We start from the raw sequence: 15,269 nt of genomic DNA, 5'->3' as shown, positions 1-15,269 counted from the left end.
AAACCTCCCACCAAGGATACTGGTGCCCCTCAGGTTCAGGTGCAGACCATCCTGTTTATAGAGGTCCCACCTTCCCCAGAAAGAACCCCAGTTATCCAAATACCGGAATCCCTCCCTCCTGCACCATCCCTGTAGCCACGCATTTAACTGTTCTCTCTCCCTATTCCTCGACTCTCTATCACGTGGCACGGGTAACAAACCAGAGACAACAACTCTGTTCGTTCTAACTTTGAGCTTCCAACCTAGCTCCCTGAAAGCCTGCCTAACATCCTCAGCTCTCCTCCTACCTATGTCATTGGTGCCAATGTGGACCACGACTTCGGGCTGCTCCCCCTCCCCCTTAAGGACCCGGAAAACACGATCAGAGACATCACGTACCCTTGCACCTGGGAGGCAACATACCAAACGTGAGTCTCTCTCATTCCCACAAAACCGCCTATCTGTGCCCCGTACTATCGAGTCCCCAATTACTATTGCTCTGCTCTTCTCCACCCTTTCCTTCTGAGTAACGGGGACAGGCTCCGTGCCAGAGGCCTGAGCCCCGTTACTTACCCCTGGTAAGTCGTCCCCCCCACAAGTATCCAAAACGGTATACTTGTTCTTGAGGGGAACGGCCGCAGGGGGTCCCTGCACTGGCTGCTTCCTCCCAGTCCCCCTCACTGTCACCCATCTATCTGCCATCTTTGGAGTTACTACTTCCCTAAAGCTCCGATCTATGACCCCCTCTGCCTCCCGAATGATCCTAAGTTCATCCAACTCCAGCTCCAGTTCCCTAACACGGTCTTGGAGGAGCTGGAGATGGGTGCACTTCCTGCAAGTGTAATCAGCAGGGACGTCCATGGCATCCCTCACCTCAAACATGTTGCAAGAGGAACATTGCACTGCCTTCACTGCCATCCCTCTGAAAGTAACCTTTTTTTAAAAAAACTGGGTCTAAAGAATACAACAAGCAAAATGCAGCACTTACCTACTTACCACAACGGGTCTTATTATTTAGGTTAGAGGAGGAGGGCGGGTGGGAGACACTACCTCTGTAGTGCCTCGGGTTCTTCTCCTGCGTGCTTTTAAAGGGAAGAAAAACCTACCCGGCTGCCCCTCTGGTCTTCGTCACTTCCCCCTGCTGCTCCCGCTCTTTCTGTGAAGAGAAAAAAAAACACCGCTGCCCGCTACCGGTAAGTAATTTTAAAACAAACTGTCTTACCTTAGCTGCTGCTCACACTCAAAGTGACCGTTGGCGTCGAAGGGTGAGTATTTATACTCACTGCTTTCCTACCCGGCTGCCCCTCTGGTCTTCGTCACTTCTCCCTGCTGCTCCCGCTCTTTCTGTGAAGAGAAAAAAAAAACACCGCTGCCCGCTACCGGTAAGTAATTTTAAAACAAACTGTCTTACCTTAGCTGCTGCTCACACTCAAAGTCAAATTCCTCCTCGTGTTTTAAACGGGCGACCCCTTACACTGGGATTATGCCCTCTGGTCCTAATTCTTGCGCAGTTGGAAAATCCTCACTGAATGTATCCTTTCAAGACCCCTAAGAATCTTATATGTTTTCATTGTAATGGTGAGGCTAAATGAATCCTTAGGTAAACACCTCAAGCATCATCTGATAAATTTGTAATGCCTTTAGTGGATTCAATAACACCAATCCTTCTTCTTAGTTTCAGTCCAACTTGCTAATACCAAATGGGGAAGGATGCCGACATGAGTCTCTGCCAGAAGATTGATTCAGTTTTGATAAACCGTTTATGTTTATTACATTTTACTTAATAGTAAGTTACATTGAAATAAATACATTATGGTTCCTTGCAAGACAGGGGTAAGAAAAACCTTTGAGAAAACTGGACAGCTTGACCACAACTGATTGGTGGACCTTATCTCATGATGTCAATTAACCCTCTCTTATACAACAATATAATGGAACACAAACTTTCTGAATGGAGAATTTAACCACATGGGGAGTAATTGAGTCATGAAGTAGTGTGTTTTTAAAAAAAGATTATTATACTCATTTTGATTTTAATTAATTTCATTTTATTGTAGAATTGTAAGAACACTTTAAACATTTTTAATTTCTGTTTTCCCTGGGAGCAGATTCAAGTGGTAATGAATGAATTATTTACATAAGCAGTGTGATTAGCTGCTACATGATTAATTATTCTTTGACAGTCACACTATTATGCAAGTTAAGACTGCATAACCTAACTGTACAAGTGTCCAATTAGTCTTAAGCAGCAAGAAACGAATGAAGTGCAAAAGGACTGTGCATAATTTAACACCAAGGGAATAAATAAATAGGTTGGAGTTATCCTGACACATTCTTATCTTGGACTATCAGCATACTTAAGAGAATGAATTAGTTAAGTCCAGTGTAGATATCATATTAATAATTGAATTTATAAATAAGTCTATCTTCTGTCAAATTCTTGAGAATCCTATATAAATAGTTGTTGCCATCCAGTTGTTGATGACATATGAACAAATGTAAATGAATTAATTAGCAGTGATGAAAATGCAATAAGTTTATGACCTAAATTAAAGATTGCTAAAAAAATACCTTGGGCCAGACTTTCACTCCTGAGGTGGATTTTTCAAGTCAGAAAACTTTCCAACTCAGCAGACTTGCATCAGTTTGAAGGTATCTGGAATTTTCCTTTTGAGGGGAGATAGAATCAGGCCAATCGAGGTAACACAGTTCGGAGGCCACGTTTGTTCTTCAAGACTTCATCCCAGTTGTTTAAAAATCTGCTATACCTCCTAGTCCTCATTGTTCACACCCTATCATCACCCCATACCCAGGTTTCCCATGCTCATTCATGCCCATACCCTCCGTAATATCCATGCCATCTCTGTACCAACACACCCACAAATATATATATATGACCACACAAATTAGGAAGAGGGGTAGACAATTTTTACTCAAGCTTGCTCTGATTTTCAATAAGATCTTGGCTGATCATATTGCTTCACCTCCAGTTTGCCACAGTTGTGTTTCATTGATACTTACAATTTTATATTCATATCACATATTTGCAATGTGTACTAGTATTCTCAACTCCTCTGCATCAGTGCACCGAGGGACAAGATGAGGAAGACTCTTCTTTGCTCCTGTTTGCTCTTGTCAAAGAAACTTCAGCTGCTCATCTCACACTGAACCAGGCACCAATGGAGGACAAATGGAGAGAATAAACACTAAATATCCCTGTATGCTGATTGCACATAGCAACTAGGAGCAAGAGTAGACCATTCAGCTCTTCAAGTCTGTTCCAACATTGAATATGATAATGGCTGATCATCCAACTCAATGCCCTGTTCTGCTTTCTCCCCAAACCCGATGACCCCTTTAGCTTTAATCTATATCTAACTCCTTCTTGAAAACAATTTTTAGGCCTCATGCCCTTTCTGTGGGAGAGAACTTCACAGCTTCACTCTCTGAGTGAAGAATTTTCTCCTCATCTCAGTGTTAAATGTCTACCCTTATATCCTTAGACACAGTGCTATAATTTAACTGACCTAATAACATCACTGCAAGTCTCTTTCAAAGTATTAGCTCATCTAACAAAAAGTATTGAATAATAAAAGAAACTGTTGTTATTGTCTGCTAAAGTAAACACAAGCCTGCAGCAGAAGCTTCAACGGTTCTGAAACAAGGTAACCTCAGCTTAGTCTAAATTTGAACATAGAACTGTACTGGAACAGGTCCTTTGGCCCTCCAGATTGTGCCAAACGTGACATCAAATCAAGCTATGGTCTGCCCAGGGTCCATATCCTTCCATTCCTTGCATATTCATGTGCTTATCTAAAAGCCCCTTAAATTCTCCATCATATCTGCCTCCATCGCCACCCATGGCAGTGCGTTCCAGGTACCTAACACTCTCTGTGTAAAAACCTGCCCCTCACATCTCCTTTGAACTTTCCCTTCTTGCCTTAAATGCATGCCCTCTAGTATTAGATATTTTAATTCTGGGAAAAAGATTCAGTGTCAACCCTATCTATGCCTCTCATAATTTTATAAATTTCGATCAGGTCACCCCTCAGCCTCTGCCAGTCCAGAGAAAACAACCCTAGTTTATCCAGCCTCTCGTTATAACTCGTACCCTCTAATCCAAGCAACATCCTGGTAAATCACTTCTGCACCCTCTCCAAAGCCTCCATATCATTCCTGTAATGTTGCAACCTTAATTGAACAATACTCTAAATTTTTTGATTGTCTTCTGTTCCTTCCACTTTGTCCCTCCAGTTCTTCTCAGAACCCTAAGAAGAAAAATTAACTGTGATGGGAAATTAACTCCTCAATCATCAGAGCTGCCTCTGCAAGAGCTGTCAAATGATTGCCACTGACCAGGTTTTAGCTGCTCTATCCATATCTTTTGCTAACACTATGTAGCAAGCTATCTGCCTTTCTCTATGTATTTATATACCACGCCTTTTCAACAATGTGAATTTGACAGCTGAAATAAAAGATTCACTAAAAAAAGACTGGGAGAACATTGTCCCAGAAAGATTTAACAGGCCAACTTGGCGTAATTGAGCCATTCCTAGTCAAAACGAGTTAAAAATCACACAGCACCAGGTTATAGTCCAACAGGTTTACTTGGAAGGACTAGCTTTTGGAGCACTGCTTTTATGAGGTGGTGAAGGAGCAGTGCTGTGAAAACTAGTGATTCCAAATAAACTTGTTGGATTATAACCCAGTGTTGTGTGATTTGTAACTTTGTCCACCCCAGCATCTCCAAATCATGACTACTGTATTCAAAACAGCACAACTATAAAATTAAAGAATGATAAAATTGAAACTAAGGCAGAAAATAAGATCAACAAAATTTCAAAAAATAAATGATTATCATAGAATCCTACAATGATATAGCACAGGAGGGATACCTCAGTCATTTGAGCTTGTACTATTAAAAATATACTACTATCTAAGCTAGTCCCTCTTTCCCACACAAAGTCTGTAGTCTTGAATGTTGTGACACTTCATCCATTTTAAAAGATTTGAGATTTCCCACCTCAACTACTCCACGAGGCAGTACATTTCACACTTCTGCCACCCTCTGAGAGAAAAGGTTTTTCTTCAAATCCCCTCTAAACCTCCTGCCTTTCACTTTAAAATTATGTCCCCTTGCTATTGACTCTTTGACTAAGGAGAAAAGCTGCTTTCTATTCACCTTATTTATGCCCCTTATAATCTCTGTCTGGTCCTCACTTCACCTTCTCTGCTCCATAGAAAACAATCCAGGTTTATCCAGCCTCGCTTCACAGCTAAACTGCTCCATCTTAGCCAACATCCTGGTGAATCTTCTCTGCATCCCCTCCATTGCAATCACATCCTTCCTATAGTACAGGGACCAGGACAGTACACAGGATTCCAGCTATGGCCTTACTAAAGTTTTGTACAGCTCCCACATGATCTCCCTGCTCTTACAACCTATGTCACTAGTGATAAAGGCAAATGTCCATTATGCCTTCTTAACTACCCTATTAACCTATCCTGCCACCTCCAGCGTACCTCTATGCCTCTAAACTTCCTGGTACCTTGTCATTCAGTGACTACTCTTTTGTGTTGTTCCTTCTTGGAGTCATAGAGATGTACAGCATGGAAACAGACCCTTCAGTCCAACTCATCCATGCTGACCAGATATCCTAACCTAATCTAATCCCATTTGCTAGCACTTAGCCCAAGTCCCTCAAACACTTCCTATTCATTTATCCATCCAGATGCCTTTTAAATGTTGTAATCATTCAGCCTCAACCACTTCCTCTGGCAGCTCATTCCGTTCACACACCACCCACTGCGTGAAACAGTTGCCCCTTAGGTCTCTTTTAAGTTTTTCCCCTCTCACCCTAAACCTATCCTCTCTAGTTCTGGACTCCCCCACCCCAGGGAAAAGACCTGGTCTACTTAGACAAAAGTGAGGACTGCAGATGCTGGAAATCAGAGCCAAGATTAGAGTGGTGCTAGAAAAGCACAGCAAGTCAGGCAGCATCCGAGGAGCAGGAAAATTGACGTTTCAGGCAAAAAGCCTTAATCAGGAATGAGGCAGGGAGCTTCCGGAGTGGAGAGAACCCCAGAGGCTCCCAGCCTCATTCCTGATGAAGGGCTATTGCCCATAACGTCGATTTCCCTGCTCCTTGGATGCTACCTGACTTGCTGTGCTTTTCCAGCACCACTCTAATCTTGACCTTGTCTATTTACCCTATCCATGCCCCTCATGATTTTATAAACCTCTATTAGGTCACCCCCTCAGCCTCTGATGCTCCAGGGAAAACAGCACCAGCCTATTCAACCTCTCCCTATAGCTCAAGCCCTCTAACCCAGGCAACTTCCTTGTAAGTCTTTTCTGAACCCTTTCAAGTTTCATAACATCCTTCTGATAGGAAGGAGACCGGAATTGCACACAATATTCCAAAAGTGCCTAACCAATGTCCCGTACAGCCGCAACACAACCTGCCAACCCCTGTACTCAATATTCTGACCAATAAAGGAAAGCATACCAAATGCCTTCTTCACTATCCTATCTACCTGCGACTCCACTTTCAAGGAGCTATGAACCTGCAGTCCAAAGTCTTTTTGTTTAGCAACACTCCTTAGGACCTTACCAAGAGGTGTCTAAGTCCTGCCCTGATTTGCTTTCCAAAATGCAGCACCTCACATTTATCTAAATTAAACTCCATCTGTCACTCTTCAGCCCATTGGCCCATCTGATCAAGATCCTGTTGTAATCTGAGGTAACCTTCTTCGCTGTCCATTACACATCCAATTTTGGTGTCATCTACAAACTTACTAACTTATGTAACCTTGGTAACCAGTCTCCCTTGGTAACCAGTCTCCCTTGTTGAACACCTTACTGAAGTCCATATAGATCCCGTTCACTGCTCTACCCTCATCAATCCTATTTGTTACTTATTCAAAAACTCAGTGATGTGACTGAGACATGACTTCCCACACACACTGTCATATTGACTATCCTCGATCAGTCCTTACATTTCCAAATACACGTCAATCCTGTCCCTCAGGATTCCCTCCAACAACTTGCCCACTAATGATGTCAGGCTCACTGGTTTATAGCTCCCTGGCTTTTCCTTACCAATTTTCTTAAATAAATGGCACTACGTTAGCCAACCTCCAGTCTTCCAGAGTCATCTGTGTGACAAACCTTGACTCAATCTCAGCAGAAAATTGAAGATTAAGTAGCAACTATTTTAGTTACGTGATATGATTTCCTGTTATGCAGAAGCATAGAGTGTTCATTATTTTAGTTTGTTAGCCAAAGACCATTTATAATGATTGAGTTAAGGAAATCTGATTAAAACCAGGGCTTTGAGTGTTCACTTCCTGTGAAATACTTACCAAGTCATATCTGCTATCACATGCAAGTACTATTTTTACATCCTTAAATTATCTTCTCTGTACTGGTACATTCCCAAATATGAGATGCTGTGGCAACTTAGAAGAATGACCACCACTACTGGACCAAAGACAATAAGACATTAAACTTGGAACATGTAAGAGGGATTTTGGATTGTGTTAATATTTTATTGTGTATTTTGAGTTTGGGACCATTTAGTCTTTCACAAGTATTTTTCTAGAGTCCATGCAAAAGCTTGTAATTTACAGCTAGATCTTTTCCTACGTTCCCCTCACAAGGTTAGAGCATCTGCTCCCTATTAGAACAAAGAAAGAGAACAAAGAAAATTTACAGCCCAGGAACAGGCCCTTTAGCCCTCCAAGCCTGAGCCGATCCAAATGTACTGTCTAAACCTGTCAGTGAATTCCTAAGCATCTGTATCCCTCTGCTTCCCACCTAATCATGCATCTGTCCGGACACATCTTAAATGAATGTACCGTGCCTGCCTCTACCACCTCTGCTGGCAAAGCGTTCCAAACGCCCACCACCCTCTGTGTGAAGTACTTGCCGCATGTATCCCCCTTAAAATTTCCACTTCTCACCGTGAAAGCGTGACCTCTCGTTATTGAATCCTTCACTCTGGGAAAAAGCTTGTCTCTATCCACCCTGTCTATACCCCTCATGATTTTTTAAACCTCAATCAGGTCCCCCCTCAATCTCCTTTTTTCTAATGAAAATAAACCTAACCTACTCAACCTCTCTTCATAGCTAGCACCTTCCACACCAGGCAACATCCTCGTAAACCTTCTCTGCACCCTCTCCAAAGCGTCCACATCCTTTTGGACTGTGGCGACCAGAACTGTACACAGTACTCTAAATGCGGCCGAACCAGTGTCTTGTACAATTTTAATATGACTTGCCAGCTCTTATACTCAATACCCTGTCCGATGAAGGCAAGCATACTATATGCCTTCTTGACCACTCTATCCACCTGTGCAGCAAACTTCAGGGTAGAATGGACCTGCACTCCCAGATCTCTCTGCCCATCAACTTTTCCCAAGGCTCTTCCATTCATTGTATAATTCGCTCTAGAATTAGTCTTGCCTAAATGCATCACCTCACGTTTGTCTGGATTGAAAACCATCCGCCACTTTTCCGCCCAACTCTCCAGTCTATCTATATCCTCCTGTATTCTCTGACAGTCCGTTATGCTTTCTGCTACTCCACCAATTTTCATGTCATCTGCAAACTTGCTGATCATACCAACAGTGCCCTTTTCCAGATCATTTATGTACATTACAAACAACAGTGGCCCCAATACTGACCCCTGTGGAACACCATTGGTCACGTTTCTCCATTTCGAGAAACTTCCTTCAACTACTACTTTCTGCCTCCTGTTGCTCAACCAGTTCTTTAACCACCTAGCTAGAGCACCCTACACACCATGTGACTTCAATTTCTCCATTAGTCTACCACATCAAATGCCTTACTAAAGTCCATGTATATGACATCAACAGCCCTTCCTTCATCTATCAACTTGGTCACTTACTCGAAGAACTCTATTAAGTTGGTAAGGCACGATCTCCCCTGCACAAAACAATGTTTCCTATCCCTCTACATCTCTTTGATCTGGACATCATGATGACAGCAGCATTGTGTATGCTTCTGAGGTTAACCTCTTTAATCTACTGCTCGATCCGATATGTCTACAGATTGGGACATTGAGACATTTGATCCACTGGGCAGTGCCAGTACTGTCAGCATGGAATGGAAAGTGTGGCTGGAAGAGTTTGAAGTGTATTCTGCCAGTCATGGTCTATTTTTGGACATGGGCACAATGGCACAGTAAGCATAGCAGTGGGCTGTAATGCTGTTCAATGTGGGTCTTTTAGTTGTTATAAACTAATAAGATTGGAAGGAATGTCTAAGACTGAATATAATGAGGACACTGATGATAGACATATTAAGTGCTAATTGGATGAGAATTAGTTGTATAAATATGGGGGCACTATAATCAGGGCAGGGTAAGTTTTATGGAACATGGTGAACTGAAATAAAGCTCTCCCTGTGTTTGTTTCAGATTTGAGGGACAAGTCCATAATCAAGCCAATACTGGAGAGAGCCAATGTGCTCTGAACTCATCACCTGTCCATCTTTTATGGAAGTGGTTTTTACTACCTGTGTCCTGTCCTAACCACAGAGCAATCAGGTGACCGGCTGAGAGTGTGCTGGAAGTAAGGAAGGTAATGGGCCTAAAGGAAAATGGAAGTGACGCTCCAGGCTGCACAGCACAGAAGTCTGCTATTTACAAAAATACAGAATAATTAACTTTTTACATTTGGTATTTACAAGTACCTATTACAGGTTGAAAAGGTTATGAGCTAAATTCAGTTAATATAAGCTAATGATTACTGTTGCTAATGATAATGGAAAAACACTAAATCACATTGCTCAAACCATTGTTTTAATGGAGACATGAATGAGTTTATTTAACTGTGTGAACTCACCTTTTAAAATAACAGACATAGAAATGTTACATGAATATGTTAAGCAATATTACCAAGAATACTTCTAGTTTTATATGTGTGAATTTGGTGTTTTATAGTGAGTTGTTGACCAGCACACATCCCACCTTGATTAAAATTGCACAACCTTCTAAAGTTCCTGTGTAGACCCATATTCGTTTAGTGAAGCTGCTTATTCTACATTTCAGAGAGTAACAAGAACAGATCACCTGGAAGTTGTAAAGTAAATCGGAGGTGGAGACTGCTCAGTTTCTGTGAATCACATCATAGAATCCTGACAGTGTGCAAGCAGGCCATTCTGCCCATCGAGTCAACAGCAATCCTCCAAACAGCATCCTACCCACACCCATCCCCCTACCCTATCCTTATAACCCTGCATTCTCATAGCTAATCCACCCAGGACATCCCTGAGCACTATGGGAAATTTAGCATGGCCAATCCACCTAACCTGCACATCTTTGGGTGGTGGGAGGAAATCGAGCACCAGGAGGAAATCCGTGCAGACATGGGGAGAATGTGCAAACTTCACACAGACAGTCGCCCAAGGAAGGAATCAAACCTGGGCTCCTGGCGCTGTGAGGCAGCAATGCTAACCACTGAGCCACTGTGCCACCCCTGTACTTTGGCTAACTCTACCAGAAACAAAGAGATATTCATTAATAGTTACTTTTTTAAGAAGCAATTGTTGAGTATGCTGTCATGATTATACTGAGGAGATCAAGGAAAACATCCATAACGATCTACAGACTGTTGTGATTTGTTTTGAACAGTCAGGTACATTTGATTTGGAGGTTTGGATTGTCCAATGCTATGGAGTCAGATGTTAGAAGAACATCACCACAGGCTTAAATCACACATTATACTTGTCCATGAAAAAGTCTATTTACAGGTATTCTTGTATTCTCAGATGCTATGAGACTGATCATGGATCCAACAGGAACACAGTGGCATCCTTATCTGGTTCTCATAATATTACTCAGGAGAATGACAAATTTCTCTGTTGTGTCAGTTGCTCCCATCTGTGCAATGTCTCTGAATCAACTACCTTGACAGTAATGGTCAATATCATTGCAAGGCTAAGAATATCAACTCAGGTATCTGTACGTAACTCAAGCTCCAGGCCCAAAGATTTATTTTGTATGAAGTAGCCAGAAAGCACAAAGAATAGAAAACTGAATGGGCCTAGCTGCTAATGAAGTAACAGTTCTTGGAAATTGAAAATAGTTCACATTACAGAAGAAGAAATGTTGGAGATATTAGAAAATATAAAGATGGATAAATCACCCTAATCTAAGTAACTCAGGACATTGTGGGAAGTTTGGGAGGAAATTACAGGAAAAAAGCTCCCCTTGCAGAAATAGTTGCATCATCTATAACTATGGGTGAGGTGCCAGATGACTGGAGAATGGCTAATGTGCTTTTGTTTAAGAAAGGTTGTAAGGAGAAGCCTGGGAACTATAAACCTGTGAGTCTGAATTCAGTGGTGGTTAAGTTGTTGGAGGTAATTCTGAAAGATAGGATTTATATGCATTTGGAGAGACAAGGAATGATTATGGCTCGTGTGGTTTTGTGAGTGGGAAATCATGTCTCATTAACTTGATTTAATTTTTTGTAGAAGTAACCAAGAAGGTAGACATTGTTTACTTAGACTTTAGTAAAGCCTTTGACAATGTTCCACATGGTAGACTAATTAGTAAAGATAAATCACATGGGATTCAGGGTGAGCTTACCAATTGGATACAAAATTGGCTTAACTGCAGGGGACAGAAAGTAATGGTGGAGGGTTGTTTTTCAGACTGAAAGCCTGTGACCAGTGGTATTCCACAGGGATCGGTGCTGCATCCACTTTTGTTTGTCATTTATATAAATGATTTAGATGAGAATGTAGAAGGCATGGTTAGTAAGTTAGCGGATGAGACCAAACTTGGTGGTATAGTGGACAGTGTAGAAGGTTATCCATGCTTAAAAAGAGATTGAGATCAATTGGGCTGAGGAGTGGCAGGTGGAGTTTAATTTGGGTAAATGCAAAGTGTTGCACTTTGGACAAATCAAACAAGGGCAGGACTTGTACAATTAATGGTAGGACCTTAGGTAATGTTGTAGAACAGAGAAATCTAGAGGTTCAGGTACATAATTCTTCGAAGTTTGTGTCACACATAGATCGGTTCGTTAAGAAGCAGTAAGGCACACTCACCCTCCTTGCTCGACCTTTAAGTATAGGAGTTGGGCTGGTATGTTGAGATTGTACAAGACGTTGGTGAGTCCAATAATGAATGGCAGAGCAGCCTAGAGGGGCAAACTAGTCTGCTCCCTCTACTATTTTGTATGTTTATTTTTAAATGATCCATTAAAATTGAGGACAAAATAAAGCATAGAATTTTATTTCAATATCTAGAGATTTATGTAACCAACAGACATTCTGTGATGTTGGTCTTATTGATGACCCATTGTTAACAAAATTGTGTGGCATAAAAATAACATTTCATAACTAGCACAAAAACTTCAATAAGACCATACTGTCTTCACCTTGTTATTGTGAAGTCAGGACTTTAGCCTCTGAAATGTAGAAAACAAAAATGAGTATGCTCAGCATCTTTTTAAAATCATTCTCTCCAAAGGTGAGCATAGTCAGGCCTCCAAAAAGCAAATTATAGACCTACCTCACATATCAAAGTTTAGTAATCTTTCAAAATGAATACAGTTTACTTCCTGAACACATCCAGAAATAACATGTGAGTCTCTAGAAAGGAAATAGACTCAATGATTTAATCTAGTCTGGGTGGTTGAGCTGTTTCAAACCAGATATCACTCATGTAGCCTTCTTCTGAACGTATTCCAAAGACTCAACATTACCTTTGATGATGAGGTAATGACCCAGTGGTATTGTTACTGGACTAGTAATACAGAGACCCATTCTAGTCATTGGTTCAAATCCCACCATGGTGGATGGTAAAATTTGAATCCAGTAAATATGTGGAATTGAAAGTCTAATAATCACCATAAAACCATTGAGTATCATTACAAATCCATAAGCAGCAAAGGCTAAGCAATTCTATGACCAATAGATCACATCTAATCTATGGAGTCCAGTCATATCCAGTTGTGAATAGTGGTAATTTAGAAAAATTCATTGGAGTAGGAGGGTCCACAAATATTCCTGTCCTCAACGATGGGGAAGCCCAGAACATCATTGCAAAGATAAGGCATTTGTAACAATCTTTACATAAATGATTTGGATGCAAGCATTAGAGGAACAGTTAGTAAGTTTGCAGATGACACCAAAATTGGAGGTGTAGTGGACAGCAAAGAGGGTTACCTCAGCTTACAACAGGATCTGGACCAGATGGGCCAGTGACAGATAGAGTTTAATTCAGATAAATGCGAGGTGCTGCATTTTGGGAAAGTAAATCTTAGCAGGACTTATACACTTAATGGTAAGGTCCTAAGGAGTGTTGCTGAACAAAGAGACCTTGGAGTGCAGGTTCATAGCTCCTTGAAAGTGGAGTCGCAGGTAGATAGGATAGTGAAGAAGGCGTTTGCTATGCTTTCCTTTATTGGTCAGAGTATTGAGTACAGGAGTTGGGAGGTCATGCTGCGGCTGTACAGGACATTGGTTAGGCCACTGTTGGAATATTGCATGCAATTCTGGTCTCCTTCCTGTTGGAAAGATGTTGTGAAACTTGAAAGGGTTCAGAAAAGATTTACAAAGATGTTGCCAGGGTTGGGGGATTTGAGCTATAGGGAGAGGCTGAACAGGCTGGGACTGTTTTCCCTGGAGCGTCGGAGGCTGAGGGGTGACCTTATAGAGGTTTACAAAATTATGAGGGGCATGGAAAGGGTAAATAGACAAAATCTTTTCCCTGGAATCGGGGGGTCCAGAACTAGAGGGCATGGGTTTAGGGTGAGAGGGGAAAGATATAAAAGAGACCTAAGGGGCAACCTTTTTACGCAGAGGGTGGTACGTGTATGGAATGAGCTGCCAGAGGAAGTGGTGGAGGCTGGCACAATTTCAACATTTAAGAGGCATTTGGATGGGTATATGAATAGAAAGGGTTTGGAGGAATATGGGCCGGGTGCTGGCAGGTGGGACTAGATTGGGTTGGGATATCTGATCAGCATGGACAGGGTGGACCGAAGGGTCTGTTTCTATGCTGTACATCTCTATGACTCTAAGTACCAAGTGAATGATCTATTTGGTGTCCACCAAAGGTCCCCAGCATCACAGATGCCAGTTTTCAGCCAACTTTATTTGCTCCATGTGATATCAGGAAACTGGATACAGTAAAGGCTTGTGGGTCCTGACAACATTCAAGCAATAGTACTGAAGACTTGTGCTCCAGAACTTGCCACATGCCTTGCCAAACTGTTCCAGCACAATGCTGTAATCACAAAAACAGCCAAGTGGCTCTACCCTACTGCAAGAGTAGAGTATCCAAGGAGACAGTGATTGTAAGTGATAGGTATGGTCAGGTAAATATTTACAACTGAGGAAGGGTCACTCAACTTGAAAAATTAACTCTGATGCCTTTCCACAGATGCTGCCAGACCTGCTGACCTTTTTCAGCAACATCTATTTGTGTCTTTGACTTACAGCATCTGCAGCCCTTTTGATTTTTATTTAAACCTTTTATTGCTTATAGTTTGTAACATCTTTTGTTAAGAGCTATATTGTATAGTAAGAAAGATCACGTAAGAAGGATCCAAGAGAATTTGTTTTTTTAATCTTAAGCATCTTCCAAAATGTTTAATTTAAAGGAAGGAGAGCACCAAGTGGTGGTGTGCTCCTCCTACTCTCCGTGGGTAGCCCAGGACCAGCCTATGTGTCGGATGCATCTTCAGCTGCTGCTCCGGAATCCCAGGTTTTGGAGCAGGAGCAGCAACTGGGGACACTGTGGGGCATGTGTGAAGCTGAGAGAATTGTAGCTAGCATGTATAGAGAGACGGTCACACCACAGGGCTGAGATTCCACAGGCAGATAGAGAATCAGTGACCATCAGGCAGAGTAAGATGATTAGTTAGGCAGTGCAGGAATCCCCTGTGGCCATTCTCCTCAACAGTATCCAAAACAGTATTTGTTTTTCAGGGCAATTGCCTCTCGGGAAAACAGCAACAGCTAAATTTGTGGCACTCAGGAAGGATAGATCACATCTGGAGTGGGATACAATCTGACTGAGTATTTAGTTTGGGGAATTTGGAGGAAGTGTGGGAATTCAGTGCAGAGGAGAAGGAGTGTTCTCTTGATTGCTTTTTTGGCTCATAGTTTGTAACGTCTTTTGCAGGATAGACTAAAGCCCAGGATCGGACGTCCAGCACTAAAGAAAGAATGACATCATGGAAAATTGTAAGTTCTTTTGTTGGTGATAGTGATTATTTTGCCCACCTATACTAAGTTATTTTCAGAT

General features: G+C 41.8%; 1 long non-coding RNA gene across 1 annotated transcript in view; it reads left to right on the top strand.

The window, feature by feature from the left end:
• The window catches only part of LOC148150153 (uncharacterized), a 57,442-nt gene extending 47,623 nt beyond the window's left edge, over positions 1-9,819 (top strand). Inside the window, exon 3 of the long non-coding RNA XR_015756842.1 lies at positions 9,423-9,819. This is a non-coding gene — a long non-coding RNA (uncharacterized LOC148150153). The remainder of the gene's footprint in view (positions 1-9,422) is intronic.
• The last annotated feature ends 5,450 nt before the right edge of the window (positions 9,820-15,269 follow it).

Source organism: Chiloscyllium plagiosum, unplaced genomic scaffold (assembly GCF_037043375.1).
Source record: "Chiloscyllium plagiosum isolate Xiang-an unplaced genomic scaffold, Cpla_swu_hap1 HiC_scaffold_4, whole genome shotgun sequence".
Taxonomy (NCBI): Eukaryota; Metazoa; Chordata; class Chondrichthyes; order Orectolobiformes; family Hemiscylliidae; genus Chiloscyllium; species Chiloscyllium plagiosum.
Note: the sequence above shows the minus strand (reverse complement) of the source record. Positions and strands in the feature narration are given on the sequence as shown.